The sequence below is a fragment of the Globicephala melas genome, chromosome 6 (genome assembly GCF_963455315.2).
Source record: "Globicephala melas chromosome 6, mGloMel1.2, whole genome shotgun sequence".
Lineage (NCBI taxonomy): Eukaryota > Metazoa > Chordata > Mammalia > Artiodactyla > Delphinidae > Globicephala > Globicephala melas.
The window spans coordinates 4,758,009-4,772,859 of NC_083319.1; the positions used below are offsets into that span (position 1 = coordinate 4,758,009).

The 14,851-nt window shown below is 50.3% G+C and overlaps 1 protein-coding gene across 4 annotated transcripts in view; it reads right to left on the bottom strand.

Moving 5' to 3' along the window:
• Window positions 1-14,851, bottom strand: part of NTNG2 (netrin G2) — a 74,802-nt gene that overhangs the window by 14,045 nt on the left and 45,906 nt on the right. The window lies entirely within an intron of this gene.

A 14,851-nucleotide genomic window follows, 5' to 3' on the forward strand; every position in this document is an offset into this window, starting at 1 on the left:
AGAATCAAGCATTTGTCTCGCCCGTCCTATAAAAAGGGTACCTCCAGGTAACCAGTAGTTGATGAGGGGATGTTTCTTTTTATAGAAGCATTCCAGCTGATAACTGAAGAAGGAAGGACAGAATTTGAAAGTCACCACGTAGCATCCCCTACCGAACGGATAGCTCTTGGCACAGAGCATCAATAGAGAGAGACAACCAAAGAAAAAGTCTCGTCAAGGCAAACTGAACTTGAATCTGATCAACGCTCTGGATCCAGCTACAAACTTATAGGAAATACAGAGGACAGAGAAACATACTAAACACCATCAGGGGGACGCAAGCAACAAAACCCGGAAGTGATGATATAGTTTATAAGACGGATGAATTGCAAGGGGCAAAACTTGACATGGAGGGAGAAGGGACCCAGATCAGGAGAAACCTCAAAGGCAAAGCAGTCAAGTGCAGATCGTGGACCTCATCTGGATCTCGGTCAGACAACCTCTAAACTCAGATAAACAATGTATATTCGTGAGACAACTGGAAATGTGAACACTGACTACATCTGGTGATATTAAATTAATGTTTATTAAGTGCAATGGTGGTACTGTGGTTACATCTTTAGAAGTCCTTGGCTTTAGGGACACACACGAGTATTTACAGATGAAAGTATCTGATGTCTGGGATCTGCTTCGGAAGAACACAGAAAGGGAAAACATGGGCAGAGATACAGACGAAACAAGAAAGGCTATGAGTGAATTGCTGAACTTGGGTGAACTTGGTTCATCATAGTAGATTCTATTTTCGTATGCATGTTGGAAATCGTCCACAAGAAAAAGTTAGAGAGACAGAGTGCTCCCTATTCTCATATGGGAAGATTTCCAAGATATATTGTCAATATTTGTGAAAAGCAAATTGCAGAATAATGTGTTTGGTAGGGTTTTCTTTTTATTAAAATACACAAAGAAAAATGTGTATAGGGCACCTGTTATGTGCCAGGCTCCGAGCTGGGAATGGTGAGTATAATGGTCGACAAAGCAGATGGGGTCCCTGCTCTGATGGAGGATAGGGTCCAGCGGGGAGACGATCAAAAGATCAGTGATTGGGGGAGGGACGGGAAGGATGAATAGGTGGCGCCCAGGGGATTTTTAGGGCAGCAAAGTGATTCTGTACGTGACACTGTCACGGCGGACACACGGCGTTACACATTTGTCAAAGCCCATAGAAGCACGGAGCAGCAAGGCAGAGCCCTAGTGTCAGCTGTGGACTTGAGTTGACAACACTGTATCAATGCTGGTTCATCAACTATAACAAACGTATCACGCTAATGCAAGATGTTAATAACAGGTGGAACTGGGTGGGGAACCCGGGTGTCAGGAACTCTTTGCATGATCTGCTCAATTTTCTGTAAACCTAAACCCTAAAATTTAATATAGACTTAATTTAAAAATAATGATCATGCAAATCTTTCATTAGTGCCGATTGTTATAGGTGCCCACGTGTTCTACAAAGGAGAGGGGATCATGGGTGGGTCTTAACTTAGTCTGGGGGCAGCAGGATAGGCTTCCAGGAAGAACAATTTAACATCGAGAGTTACTCAGGCAAGGAGGGGAGAACCTTCTGGAAGGAGACAAGAGCACTGGGGAAGACCCTAGGGCCGAGAAGAGCTCAACCTGTAAGGTGTAAGATGAGGTAAGGGGGAAGAGGAGGCCAGACCGTGGTTCGGAGGCTGGGTTGTGTTCTGCAAGCCATTGGAAGGTTGGAGGCGTCCCGCTCTGGCTCTTATTTTATGTATCACCGCGGTCGCCTCATGGAGCATGCTTTGTCAGGGGGACCAGAGCCAGGGTATGGAGAGCGGGGAGGAAGCTGTGCCTGGCTGGCAGCAGAGGGCAGTGGGGTGGACCAGGGCGGAGGCGCCTACGTCCCACCAGTGACGCCCGGCGTGTGCAACATTTCCCCTCTCTGGATCTCATCGTCTCAAAGATTGTTCCCCGAATGCTAAACCAGCATTTCTTCTCCAGCTCGTAATTTCCCCCTTCTCTTCAAACCCCACCTTCCCCTGAGGGACACTCCTCCCGGACAGAGCGTCTCCCCTTAGCCTCTGCTTATTCACACGATGAATATTTAACTCCCTGCATCTTCCCGCTTCATAAATCAGTCCTGCCTCCCCTCCTGCCTTCTCTGACTCCATCTGACTGGAGCACTGCTGTGAGGCCGGCCTTCCCGGGCAAGGATCCCAAATGGGGAAAACTGGTTGCCAGGTTCCTAGCAGCCCTGCAGCTTGGAGTTAACCTGCTGCCTGCTGGCTTCAGAAGTGCCGGGGCTGCCTTCCTTCTCATAGCTTCTCTCTGCCCTCATATCATCTTGAGGAATGGTTACAGGAAATTGGGCACCTCCATGCTATGGAGTATTATAAAGCCATTAAATATTATGTTGTCAAAGGCTACTTCAAGCCTTGGGGAATGTTCCAGATAGAAATGAAAAGACCATACGCTGGTACTATTGTCACCTTCATTTTACAGACGAGGAAATGGAGGCTCAGAGAGGTTAAGTATCTTGCCCAGAGTCACAGGGCTGTCCAGAACTGTGACTGAAACTGGAACGCAGAGATATCCAACTCCAGAGTCCAAGAGGCTAATGTGGCTTAGAATATGGATTGTAAAAATGTAAGATACCAAACTGTAGGTATTATAGTGTTATGGACTGAATTGTGTCCCCCCCACCAAATTCACATGTTGAAGCCCTAATGCCCCAATGCAACTGTATTTGGAGAGAGACCCCTTAGAGAGGTAATTAAAGTTCAAGGAGGTCAGAAGGGTGGGGCCCTAATCCCCTAGGGTTGGTGCCCTTACAAGAGGAGGAAGAGACCTCAGAGCTCTCTCTCCACCATGTGAGGACACAGTGAGAAATTGGCCATCTGCAAGCCAGAAAGAGGGGTCTCACCAGAAACCAACCCTGGTAGCATCTTGATCTTGGACTTCTAACTTCCAAAATTGTGAGAAAATAAAGAAATGTCTGTTGTTAAAGCTCCCCAGTCTGTGGCACTCCATTATGGCAGCCCAAGCAGACTAGTACATGCAGCTTCTGATTATGTTTAAGTACATATATCCATACCCGAAACACCAGTAGACAATACATCTAGGTATTCCTGTACTTGTCCTGAGGGAGGGGTGGGATTATAAATGATTATAGTTATTATTTCTATTTCCTTCTTTGTCACTTTGCACGTTTCCTGCATTCTCTATAGTGAGCAGGTGTTACTTATTATAAGTAGATAACAAATGGTTTTTGAAAACTGGAAGTCAGGCCAGGCGGGGAAGGAGGCTGGTTCTTGAGCTCACACAGGCCTTTCCTCTCAGGAGGAGAAGCAAGTACGTCAGGGTCCTGTTTGGGAAACCGTCGCTCCATGTTACACACCACGCACTGTTCGTGACTCTCAAGTCCCAGGTTCAAGGAGGTTTTCTGAACTCTCTGGAATAGAATTCTGATGTAGAGTGAAGGCCCTGTCCAAGGAAATTAGCCAGTGCTAAAGTCTGTGCTATTTTAACTCCATCTTCCCTGGACACTTAGCCCTGTCAAGGTTTTACTGCAGCACAAAGCTGAAACAAACAGAGCATGAGAAAGCCTGTTCACTCTTTCCCTGGAGTTCCAATCGATTACCACATATGTACTGTGAGTCTACTATGTGCTCAGCTCTGGGAAAGGCACAGAGAGGGCTGGGCAGGCACCCGCTGGCACTGGGGACCCTTCTTCCTGGGAACACTAGACCCCAAGGATGGTCCATGGCAAAGAAAGGTTCTGTGTTTAAACCTTATTGGTCAACACATATGATGCTCTCCTAATGCCCTCACATTCTGCTCCCTGACTGCCACCCTCCACCCAGGGTCCCAGTGCACATTAGCATATTAAAGGCTCTGACAAGTCCTGCAGGAAAGAAACCTGCTGACTTTGTCTAACAAAAGTTTGTTTGCAAAACAAACCTTCTGGTATTTGACCTCAGAAGGTTTTAATTTTTTCATCTGAATTCCTATTTACCATACCACTGAGCTAGCTGGAGAGGAACACCCCAGCTGGGTGGAACCAGGAATGTACCCCATGCCTCTGGCCCGAGGATCAGATATTTTCAGATATCAGCTACAGAAAACAAAGATTGCCATCTCAACTTTGGGTGTTAACACTGACCTTGGCTTGTTAAAAATTTGTAAAAGGGCAGCTGACTCTGAGTAGCATGTTATAATGATGATGGTAGAGGGAGTCACAGAATGTGAGAGCTCGACAGGTCTGGCGGGGGCTCGGGGTACAGCCGGGGAGAAGCCTGCCCAAGGTCGTGCAGTTTAGAGGTTACTCTGGATCCAAATCCAGACTTCCTTCCCTGACCCTGGCTCTGCCCCACCCCGTGCTGGCCAGCCCCGCCCACCATCTTCATCTCCCAGAGGGTGTCTTGGCTTCCCTGCCCTCCCCGGTTGAGCCCTGGAATGAGCACTGTGCCTCCTCTATCGGGGAGAGAAGAAGTTCCCTGCTGGGCAGGGCTGCCAGGAGGAGCCCACACAGTGTGGGGGAAGCCTCGCCAGGGCTGGCACAGAAACAGAACCCAGTCAATGGAACCGCTTCTCAGACTTCCTGACTTTTGCAGGGAGCGCATTGCAGGGAGTAATGCGCTGTGTGTGTTGGGTGGGGGGGCTTCACCTTTCTGGGTCTCTCTTTGTGTCCCTCTATGTCTCTCCATGTCTCTGTGTCCCTTCCCATCTCTGTCCAGCATGTGTTCTGATCCTGCTTTCCTCTAGACCTCTGCGCAATGCAGTTCCCTCCGCTTGGATCGAGCTGCCAGGCTCCGCCCCTTTCTCCTAAAGCTAACACCTAGTGGGCGTGTCAGGTTCAAGGCCAAATGTCGCTTCTGCAGGGAGGACCTCCCATCAGCCCCTGCTATACCTTCCCTCGTCCCAATGCTCATTGCAATAAGCATCATCTCCCAAAGTGGAGCATACGACATGACTGGGGGAGATGCGGGCTAGAACTATAAAAGAGTTTAATCGATTTTGTTTATTTTTGATTACACAGTATTTTTTTTTTTTTAAGTGACAGACTCACCAAGCCTGGGAATCTCAAAAATGTTATTTGGCCAAAGGTCAAAGTTTAAAAGCATATTATTTGAAGAAATTATTAAGTAAATAAATAAATCATGTGCAATATCCTTATGCAAAAGCCTGACATTAGAACTCAACCTCACGCCATAAACAAAAGTTAACTCAAAATGGATCAAAAGGGGCTTCCCTGGTGGCGCGGTGGTTGGGAGTCCGCCTGCCGATGCAGGGGACGCGGGTTCGTGCCCCCGTCCGGGAAGATCCCACATGCCGCGGAGCGGCTGGGCCCGTGAGCCATGGCCGCTGAGCCTGCGCGTCTGGAGCCTGTGCTCCGCAGCGGGAGAGGCCACACCAGTGAGAGGCCCGCGTACAGCAAAAAAAAAAAAAAAAAAGGATCAAAAACCTATATGTAAGAGCTAAAACTAGATAACTCTGAAAAGGAAACACAGGGGTAAATCTTCATGACTTTGGATTAAACAGTGATTTCTTACACATGACACCAAAAGTACAAGTAACAGAAGAAAAAATAGATACATTGGACTTCATCAAAATTAAATACTTTTGTGTTTCAGAGGACGCCATCAGGAAAGTGAACAGATAACCCACAGAATGGGAGAAAAATCTTCTCTCTGGTGAGAGACTTACATCTAAGAACATATAATGAACCCTTACAACTCAATAATAAAAAAGCAACTCAATTTTTCAAATTAGGAAAGGATTTGAATAGGTATTTCTTCCAAGAAGATACACAAATGGCCAACAAGCACATGCTCACATCACTAACCATCACAGAAATGCAAGCAAATTACAAGGTTACCACCTCACATCCTTCGAATGGCTAGTGTCAAAACCACAGATAATAACAAGAAAATGATTGTGAGAATCTGGAGGAAATGGAAGCCGCGTACACTGCCGGTGGGGATGTAAAGTGTTGTGAGTGACTTTGGAAAACTTTCCTCAAAAGTGAAACTGACTCACCATATGACCCAGCAATTCCCCTCCCAAGTATATACCCAAGAGAAACGAAAACACATCTGCACAAAAACATGTACATGAATGTTCACTGCAGTGTTATTCATAATAGTCACAAGGTAGAAACAACTCATATGTCCATCAACAGAAAAACCAAATGTGGTGTATATACACCATGGAATATTATTCACCCATAAAAAGGAACAAAGCACGACACCTGCTACAGCGTGGGTGAACCTGGAAGACATCATGCTACACGAAGGAGCCAGACACAAAAGGCCACATATTGTATGATTCCACTGATATGAAATGCCCAGAACAGACAGAAAGTAGACTCGTGGTTGCCAGGGGCTGGGGAGAGGGGAGAATGGGAGTGACTGATAGATGGTACAGGGTTTCTTTTTGGGGAAACGAAAATGCCCTAAAGTTGACCATAGGGATGGTTGCACAACTCTGTGAATATACCAAAAGCCACTGAATTGTGCACTTTAAATGGATATGTTACGGCTTGTAAATTACATTTCAGTACATCTGTTGCTAAACAAACAAATGAATAACTAACTGGAAAATATGGGAAGTAGTGAGGGCGTTACCTGAGTGACTAAAGCCTGGGAACCAGGGTTTTACTGCAATCTCTCTCCTGCAAAGCTTCAAAGGTTTGTTTTACTATTTGTATCAACCTAGCACGTTGCACCTTAAAGAAAGTCTTGCTGGGTGAACACAGCTGATATAAGGCACCATTCTGAGAACTCACGGATAAACACTTCAGCCTTTACCAACCATCCTATGAATGACATACTGTTATTATCTGCATTATACAGACGGGGAAACTGCGGCCTGGAGCGGTGAAGTGAGCTGCCTGAGGCCCTCCAGCTGGTAAGGGGCAGACCCAAGACTTGAATCCGGGCAGCCTGACGCCAGAGCCCACACTGAACGTCCGCATGCCGTGGTGGCCCAGTGTGGCGGGCACTGGGGTCCTGGGATCAGCGGGCAGGGCTTCGACCCGCTCCCAGTGCACATGCTGGGTGGCCCTGCACAAATTCTTCACTAATCTGAGTCCTAGTTTTCTCACCTGGAGAATGGGGAGCAACAACCCTGGTCACACCACGGGCTGTTGTGAGGATCGGTGACCTCGGTCATTCCTGAATAGGGGATGAGCGAATGGACATAAGTAATGCATCTGCCGTGTCACCCAGCCTCGCACACAGGTGCTCATTTGGGGTTCATACTCCTCTTGCCTTTCCTGCTGATTGTAAAATGGTAGCCCTGGCCCCTCGTCGCCCTAGCCTGGGATGTTCTGCCACTTCCTGTGTGACCTTAGGAGGGTTGCTGAAGTTCCTCGGCCTCTGTTTTCTCATCTGTAAAATAGGGATGGCAGTGGCACCTACCTCATATGGTTGTCCTAAGGAGCAACTGAGACATGGCCCTGAAGACATGCATGTAAGCGCTGGGCAAACGCTAGTGTCCTGTTGGTTTTCTCATTTCTTATCTTTATGAGTGTCTAGAGACGGGGTCCTGAGAGCTTTCTTTGAACAAATGTGTCGGTTCTTCACAAGAACCTCATGAAAGGTTTATTGCTATTATCTCTATTTTACAGACAAGAAAATGAGGCACAGAGAAGTTCAGCAAGAGGCGCAAGGCCACACAGCTGGTGAGCCCCACTTTAAGAAGGGGGTGGCGGCCTGGGGTCCTCCAGTGCTGGCTCTCACACAGACATAGGCTCAGAGAAATCCAACCTGCCCACAGTTCCCCCAAAGGACACAGTCATGTCCTTTCCTCCCCGCCCTCAGGCTGCTGTCCTGAGGTTTCCCTTCCCTATTCCAGAAGGCCCTCGGGAGATGAAATTAAAATAAATAAGCAAGCATATATAAATATAGAGCACTCATAGGTGGACAGGTGACGTGCATTATTAACTGAATCCTTGTGAAAACCCAGAAGGCATCACTCTTCCCATTTTACAGGTAAGGATATAAGATTGTAGTAGGTCAAGTGTCACGAACTCACCCCCAGGTCTCTGGGTGGAAGAGGCTGGATTTGAACCCAGAACTGTCGGGTGCCGGACTTGGATTTCATCACCATATTCTATTGGCCTGTCTCTCCCGGCACTTGCCTTATGTTGATTCCACTTGGATAATGAAGGCCAGTGGGGAGGGGCCACCGGACAGATACTCCCCCAAGCCCACTACCAATTCGGAGGCCCAGCCTCAGCCTAGGAAATGCTGGAGAAAGAAGCTCCCTTTCCTAACTTTCTTTCTAACGCCAACTGCAGCCTGCGTCTAGACGCAGGTGGGTGGTCCAGACTCCTGGCTCTGCCGCTGGCCCGAGTATTTCTGCATCCACGCGATCAATTTTCCTAGGGAATTACTTTCTGAATTTGACCTTTGAGAACCATCAATCTCACCAGAAAACCATCATCTGAGCCGCCTGACCCCGCTACACAGCACTTTTCGGCTCATCCATCAGGGAATATTATTTAATAATGAGAGAGGGACAGGGCAAGGCTGGCCAGCAGTCCACTCCCAGCCCATCAGGATCTGCTGCCTGCCCCATCACAGAATCCCAGGGCTTTGACCCTTTGGATGGCAGCAGGAGTGGCTCCGTAAGAATGGGGGGTAACGGAGGAACAGAGACACTGAGTCAGTAGCCAGAGTCAGAGCAGATTCCCTGCTCCTGATCTGCCTGGGTGACCTCGAGCGAGTCACTTCTCCGGATCTCAGACCTTTCGCTTGCAGTTTGGAAGGGTTGAATTACATCTTAGCTTTTCAACTTTTCTATTTAGTTGTTCATGGGTGCCTAATATACTGTTTGGCACGCAGTGGGCTCTCAATCGATAGCGGCTGAATGAACGAAGGAGGAAAGGAAGGGAGGGAGGAGACGATGCACAGAGGCTCTTTGCACAGCATCTGGCATGGATGAGCCTTAACGGCTCAGTGAAAGCCAGGCAGTATCGTGGCTGGAGCAGTGTGGTGGCAGGTGACCGCAGGGTCTTAGTCTCCGGGTCCATAAATCGGGGGACTTGACGGTTTCCACGGGACAGGGCTATTGAGAGGATGAAGATGGGCTGGCCCATGGGGCGTGCTCAGCACAGGGTCGGGCACATAGGGAGCCCCCCATAAATACCAGCTGCTTTGCCATTGCTAATAGCCAACAAGTGACATCAGTGGGAATCTGGGGGGATTCCCAGGAACAAAGATTGTCCTTATTCGGCAGCCCCCAGGTGCCCAGCCCCGAGGAACAGGTCCCCTTATCCATGCTGTCCTGCCAACACCCTACTCCAGAGCCCCCCCCCCCCCCCGCTGAGATCAGCTGGCCTTTTCTCCAGGCCCCTTGGGACGCGCCCACTGTCCTCTGAGAGTCACTTCCATGAAGGGCCTCCTGTCACTACAATTGCCAGATTTAGCAAATAAAAATATAGCATGCCTGGTTAACTTTGAATTTCAGGTAGACACTGAATCATTTTTTAGTATAAGTACAGGCGTGTCTCGGAGATATTGCGGGTTCAATTCCAGACCAATAAAGCAAATATCGCAATAAAGTGAACCACATGAATTATTCTGGTTTTCCAGTGCATATAAAAGTTACGTTTACACTATACTGTAGTCTATTAAGTGTGCAATAGTATTATGTCTTAAAAAATGTACCTACCTTGACTAAAAAAATATTATATTGCGAAAAATGTTAACCATCAACTGAGCCTTTGGTGAGTTGCAGCAGTAACATCACAGATCACTGTTCACCACAACCAATGTAATAATAATGAAAGAAAGTTTGAAGTAGTGCGAGAATTACCAACATGCGACACAGAGACCTGAACTGAGCAAACGCTGCTGGAAAACCAGCACCGACAGAATTGCTCGATGCAGCGTTGCCACAAACCTTCAATTTATAAAAAAACACATTATCTGCGAAGTTCAATAAAGTGAGAGCAATAAAACAAGGTTTGCCTGTATGTCCCATGAAATATCTGGGACACACGCTTACACTAAAAACATTGTTCGTGGCTCACCGGAATTTCGGATTTAGCTGGTATCCTGCGTTTTATCTGGCAGCCCTACCCCTACTCACCCACATGGTGAGCCATGGCCCTCTGGCCCGACCCCTGACCCCTCTCAAGGCCTGGCCTGGGTGTCCCCACCCACCCATCAGAAGCTGGCCGGGCTGCCTGCCCTCCAGAGAGGAGGCCACGGCTGCCTTCTCCTCTAAGTCGCTAAGTTGTTTCTTTTTCTCTAGTTGATGAGTCCCTAACGAGCCCCAGGGGACCATGACGGAGGCAGGACTGAGCCTCACCTGCACGGGAAGGCCACCCCAGACAACCTGAGTTCTCAGGGAAATGTGCCCTGCTCCTGCCAGGAGGAGACCGACACGCTGACTTCACCCCCTCCTGTCCACCTGCCGGGCCCGGCCGGGGGCCTGACAGCCGCGCGAAGCACGAAGCAGTCGTCGGACGGCAGGGGCACCAGCCCGTACCAGGCGCCAGCGTGCCCTGCCCCGCAGGGAGGGGCGGGCAGCGCCCTGGGCCCTGCCGGCGGGAGTGCCATCTGGACACGGGCCTGGCACCAGTGCGCCACGAAAATCAAAATCGTGAGCCGGGCCCTCCTCTCCACAGGGTGAGAGAAGCGGGGTGTTTGGAGCGCCTCCCAGACAGGAGGGTGGAGGAATGTAGGTCAACTCCTGGCTGCCGGAAAGAGTGATGTCATCGGCTCCTGGGGGAAAGATGGGGAAGTGGTAAGTTTAGGCGAGCGAGAGAGCCGGGGGCCGGAGCCGGGCAGGGAGGAGGGGGCCGGGGCTGGTTCCCCTCGATGGTCAAACTTGCCAGGATCTCAGGGCAGTCACAGGGACCCCTCGGTGAGCACAGGTGGGGCGCTCGGGAGAGCCCAGGACCCCAGGCGGTCTTGGTAATTGATCGCCTCTTCCTGGCGTCTCCCCCACTTCACCCCTTGTCCAAACGGCATTGCGTGTGCAGCCTTCTGGGAGCGGATGGGCGTATTTCTGGACACCTTGAAGGTCAGAGTCGCTTGAAACAAGTTTCTATTTGAAAGCCTCCAGCAGCGCCTTCCCATTTCTCTTGTCAGAGAGAGCATTTATTTCTGGGGAAAGACTGTTCTTTTGTTTGGGGAAAAACAGTTCAGTGGGCTGCTGGGTTTATAGGGAAGCGAACCCCGAGCCTATGCTGGCCTGGAGATGTTAGCACGTGAGGGTGGACACATGAGGGAGAAGGCTGACCTCGAGAAGGGCACTTCCCTTGTGGAGGGGCTCATGCATCTGGGGCTGGAGGCCTGGACTCCAGGGAGGAAGGATGCAGCCATGAGAGGGGGCTGGGGGCTCACGACAGAGGTGGTCCAGGGGCTGCCCCTCCCAGGCAGCCGGCGGCCACGGCCAATGGCTGGGTCTCCAGGTCAGTGCTGGCTAATGGCCATCCTTTGAAGTGTTCTCTTTGTACGTGATCATTCTCCTGGGCTCGCCCCAGCCTGTGAGTCCACGTGCGAAGGATCACCGTGGCCTGGGGGTGTTAGATCTTCTTTGGGGGATTAAGGGAGAGACCGTGTCTTTGGCTGGTACACAGCAGCGTGGAGAGATTGGCAGCCTTCAAGGAAGCAAGCGATGGTCAGGAGAACCTCTCCTGATCCCAGAGAGGCTGGATCAAGAGGTGACCAGCAATGAGAAGGCCATAGCTGGGGATCTCGCTAAGGGAAGCCTATAAAATATTGGACTCATAGCTAATTAGTGGAATGGGGGCAGGGCTAGGGTACTAGTGGAAAGAGGGCTCCTGGATGCTGGAGAATTTGAACCGTCTGGGTCAAAAGGCTTCAAGTCAAGCCCTGAGACCCCGAGAAGAGGGGACACTGAAAGCCGAGCGGCGGGGCGCGGGTGTGCAAGGCCTCGGCCACCTGGCGTGACCTGGCTCTCTCAGGGTCACGTGGATAAACGCCAGCTGCTGCATCTCCTGGAACGCAGTCAGGCTGGCAGCTGAGTTCATTGCCAAATCAGATTTGGGCTTCTGTGCGAAGTCCTTTTATATTAAGTGCTTTAACATACATCACCTCCTCCAGTCTATTGATAAATCCTATTACCCATTATGAAGCCAGAGGCAGCTTCCCAGCCAACAGGAGAGAGGCTGATGGAGGGGTGCTGGGGGGCTCGGGCGTGTGGCTTGGGGGACACACGGTGGGTATGACCAGGCTGGTTGACTAAAGCAAGCTCACCTCTTCCCCTGTGGGAGGGCTCAACACCCTGGAGGGAAGGGCCAGGCCTGGGTCGGGGGAGAGGGGGGAAATGTGAGGGGTGCTGGGCGTGATGGTGGAGGGCCAGCCCGTTGGTTTTGTCTACCCACCTCCTGGCTCCCGGATTCCAGACCCCTTCTCCTCCGAAAGAGTTACGAATATTAAGACCCATTTGTTCATGAACGAATGAGCGAATCATTTCAACGAATGCACAGCATTCCTGCCTGGTTCTCAGTGCTGTGGCCTCACAGGGTCAAGAGCACAGACCCAGACCCTGTCCTCTCAGAGCTCAGAGCCCAGGGTGGGGAAGGGGGAGGGCGGCTGGGTACAGGAGTGTGCGTGCAGCCACGCACCTGTGACAATGCAGTGGGATTGCTGTGCTCTTTGACGGCCAGAGGAGGGGAGGCAAGGGCTGGCCGCCCAGCTCTCCAGCCTGCGGGGAGCCCGGAGAGGCGCCCTGCGAGCCAAGCCCTGAGGAATGAGGCGTTTGCCAGACAGGAGGGGAGGACGGGGTGCGTTGTGCTGCAGGCAGGAGGAGCAGCCCTGAGGCGAGTCAGAGGGCCCCAGCTCCGGGCGGGGGGCTGGCCTGTGAGGACTCAGGGCCCAGGCTGCCCAGGGAGGCGAGAGGAAGGATGTGTGGTCCACGGGAACGGAGTTTCTAAGGTCAATGGGAAGCCACTGAAGGGTGTTGTTCAGGGCAGTGACGTGACTGGGTTTGGGCTTGGGGAAAAACCTCCACGTGGAAGGGGCAAGGCTGAAGGGGGCAAGCCCAGTCCCCTCCCCAAACAAAATCCTGATGCCCCTCTCCGTGGGGCAGGGGTAGTGATGGGGTCCATGTAGGAAACTGCTCAGGCTGACAGAGTGGGATGGGAGAGGTGGGTAGGAATCCAGAGGTGGTCACACCGGTCAGAATGGCCATCATTAAAAAGTCTACAAATAACAAATGCTGGAGAAGGTGTGGAGAAAATGGAACCCCCCCTACACTGTTGGTGGGAATGTAAGTTGGTGCTGCTACTATGGAGAACAGTATGGAGGTTCCTCAGAAACTAAAAACAGAATTACCATATGATCCAGCAATCGAACTGCTGGGTATATATCCAGACGAAACTCTAATTCAAAAAGCTACACGCGCCCCTATGTTCATAGCAGCACTATTCACAATAGCCAAGACACGGAACAACGTAAATGTCTATTGACAGAGGAATGGGTAAAGAAGATGTGGTGCGTACATACAATGGAATACTACTCAGCCGTAAAAAAGAATGAAATAATGCCATTTGCAGCAACACAGATGGACCTAGAGATTGTCATACTAAGGGAAGTAAGTCAGAAAGAGAAAGACAAATACTATGTGATATCACTTATATGTGGAATCTAAAACATGACACAAATGAACCTAACTATGAAACAGAAACAGATTCACAGACGTACAGAACAGACTTGTGGTTGCCAAGGGGGAGAGGGTTGGGGGAGGGGTGGAGTGAGAGGTTGGGGTTAGCAGATGTAAGCTTTTATATATAGAATGGATAAACAACAAGGCCCTCCTGTATAGCACAAGGAACTATATTCGATACGATATAGTTATCCTATGATTAAACTATAATGGGAAAGAATATATAAAAAAGAATGTATATATATATATATATATATATGTATAACTGAGTCACTTTGCTGTACACCAGAAATTAACACAACATTGCAAATCGACTATACTTCAATTTAAAAAAAGATATTTTAAAAAAAGGAATCCAGAGGTGGGCATTTCCCCACAGAGTGGAAAGAGGCAACTCCAAATGGGGGAGAGGCACCCGGACTCCCCGAGGCCAGGGCAGCCCAGACGAGGCCCCTCGTCGACCCTGGGCTTCTGCAGAAGGCTCGGCTCGTCCTGCGGGTCAGCCTCTGTGCCCTGGGCTGCGTGAAGGCGGTGGAGCGTGTGATGTGTGTGTGTGACCGCTGCTTGTGGAAGTGGATTCACGCGTGCAGGTGGGGCAGGTACGTGTGTACATATAAGGGAGCACCTGTAAATCTAAAACGTGCTGAGGGACTTCCCTGGTGGTCCAGTGGTTAAGACTCCGTGCTCCCAATGCAGGGGGCCCGGGTTCAATCCCTGGTCAGGGAACTATATTCCGCATGCCACAATGAAGATCCCGCGTGCCGCGACTAAGACCCGACGTGACCAAATAAATAAATTAATTAAAAATAAATAAATAAAACATGTTTGATATGGGCAGCGTGCCAGCAAGCCTTCAAAATGACCCACTCTGGGCTCCCCCTGTTGTGGGGTAGAGAAGCGGCCCAGCCAGGGCAGGAGCCCCCACTCCAGCCCTGTCTGTCCTGCCCATGCCTCATTAGCCCCAGTTACAGCTAATAAGGTCCCTCCAATCCCCAAGCTGGGGGCGGGGCAGAGAGCCAGACAGGAGCAGAGATCCAGGGATTCAACTTGGCTGGAGAGGGTCCCCCAGGTGAGCCATGCACCCGTGGAAATGGGGTTTTGTTCAGGTAACTAAATACTGACTCCTTGCAAATAACAAGGGCTCCCATTTCGCAAGCACCTACTGCACGTCAGGCCTTGAACTGACCTACAAGTGCTCAGACAGTCC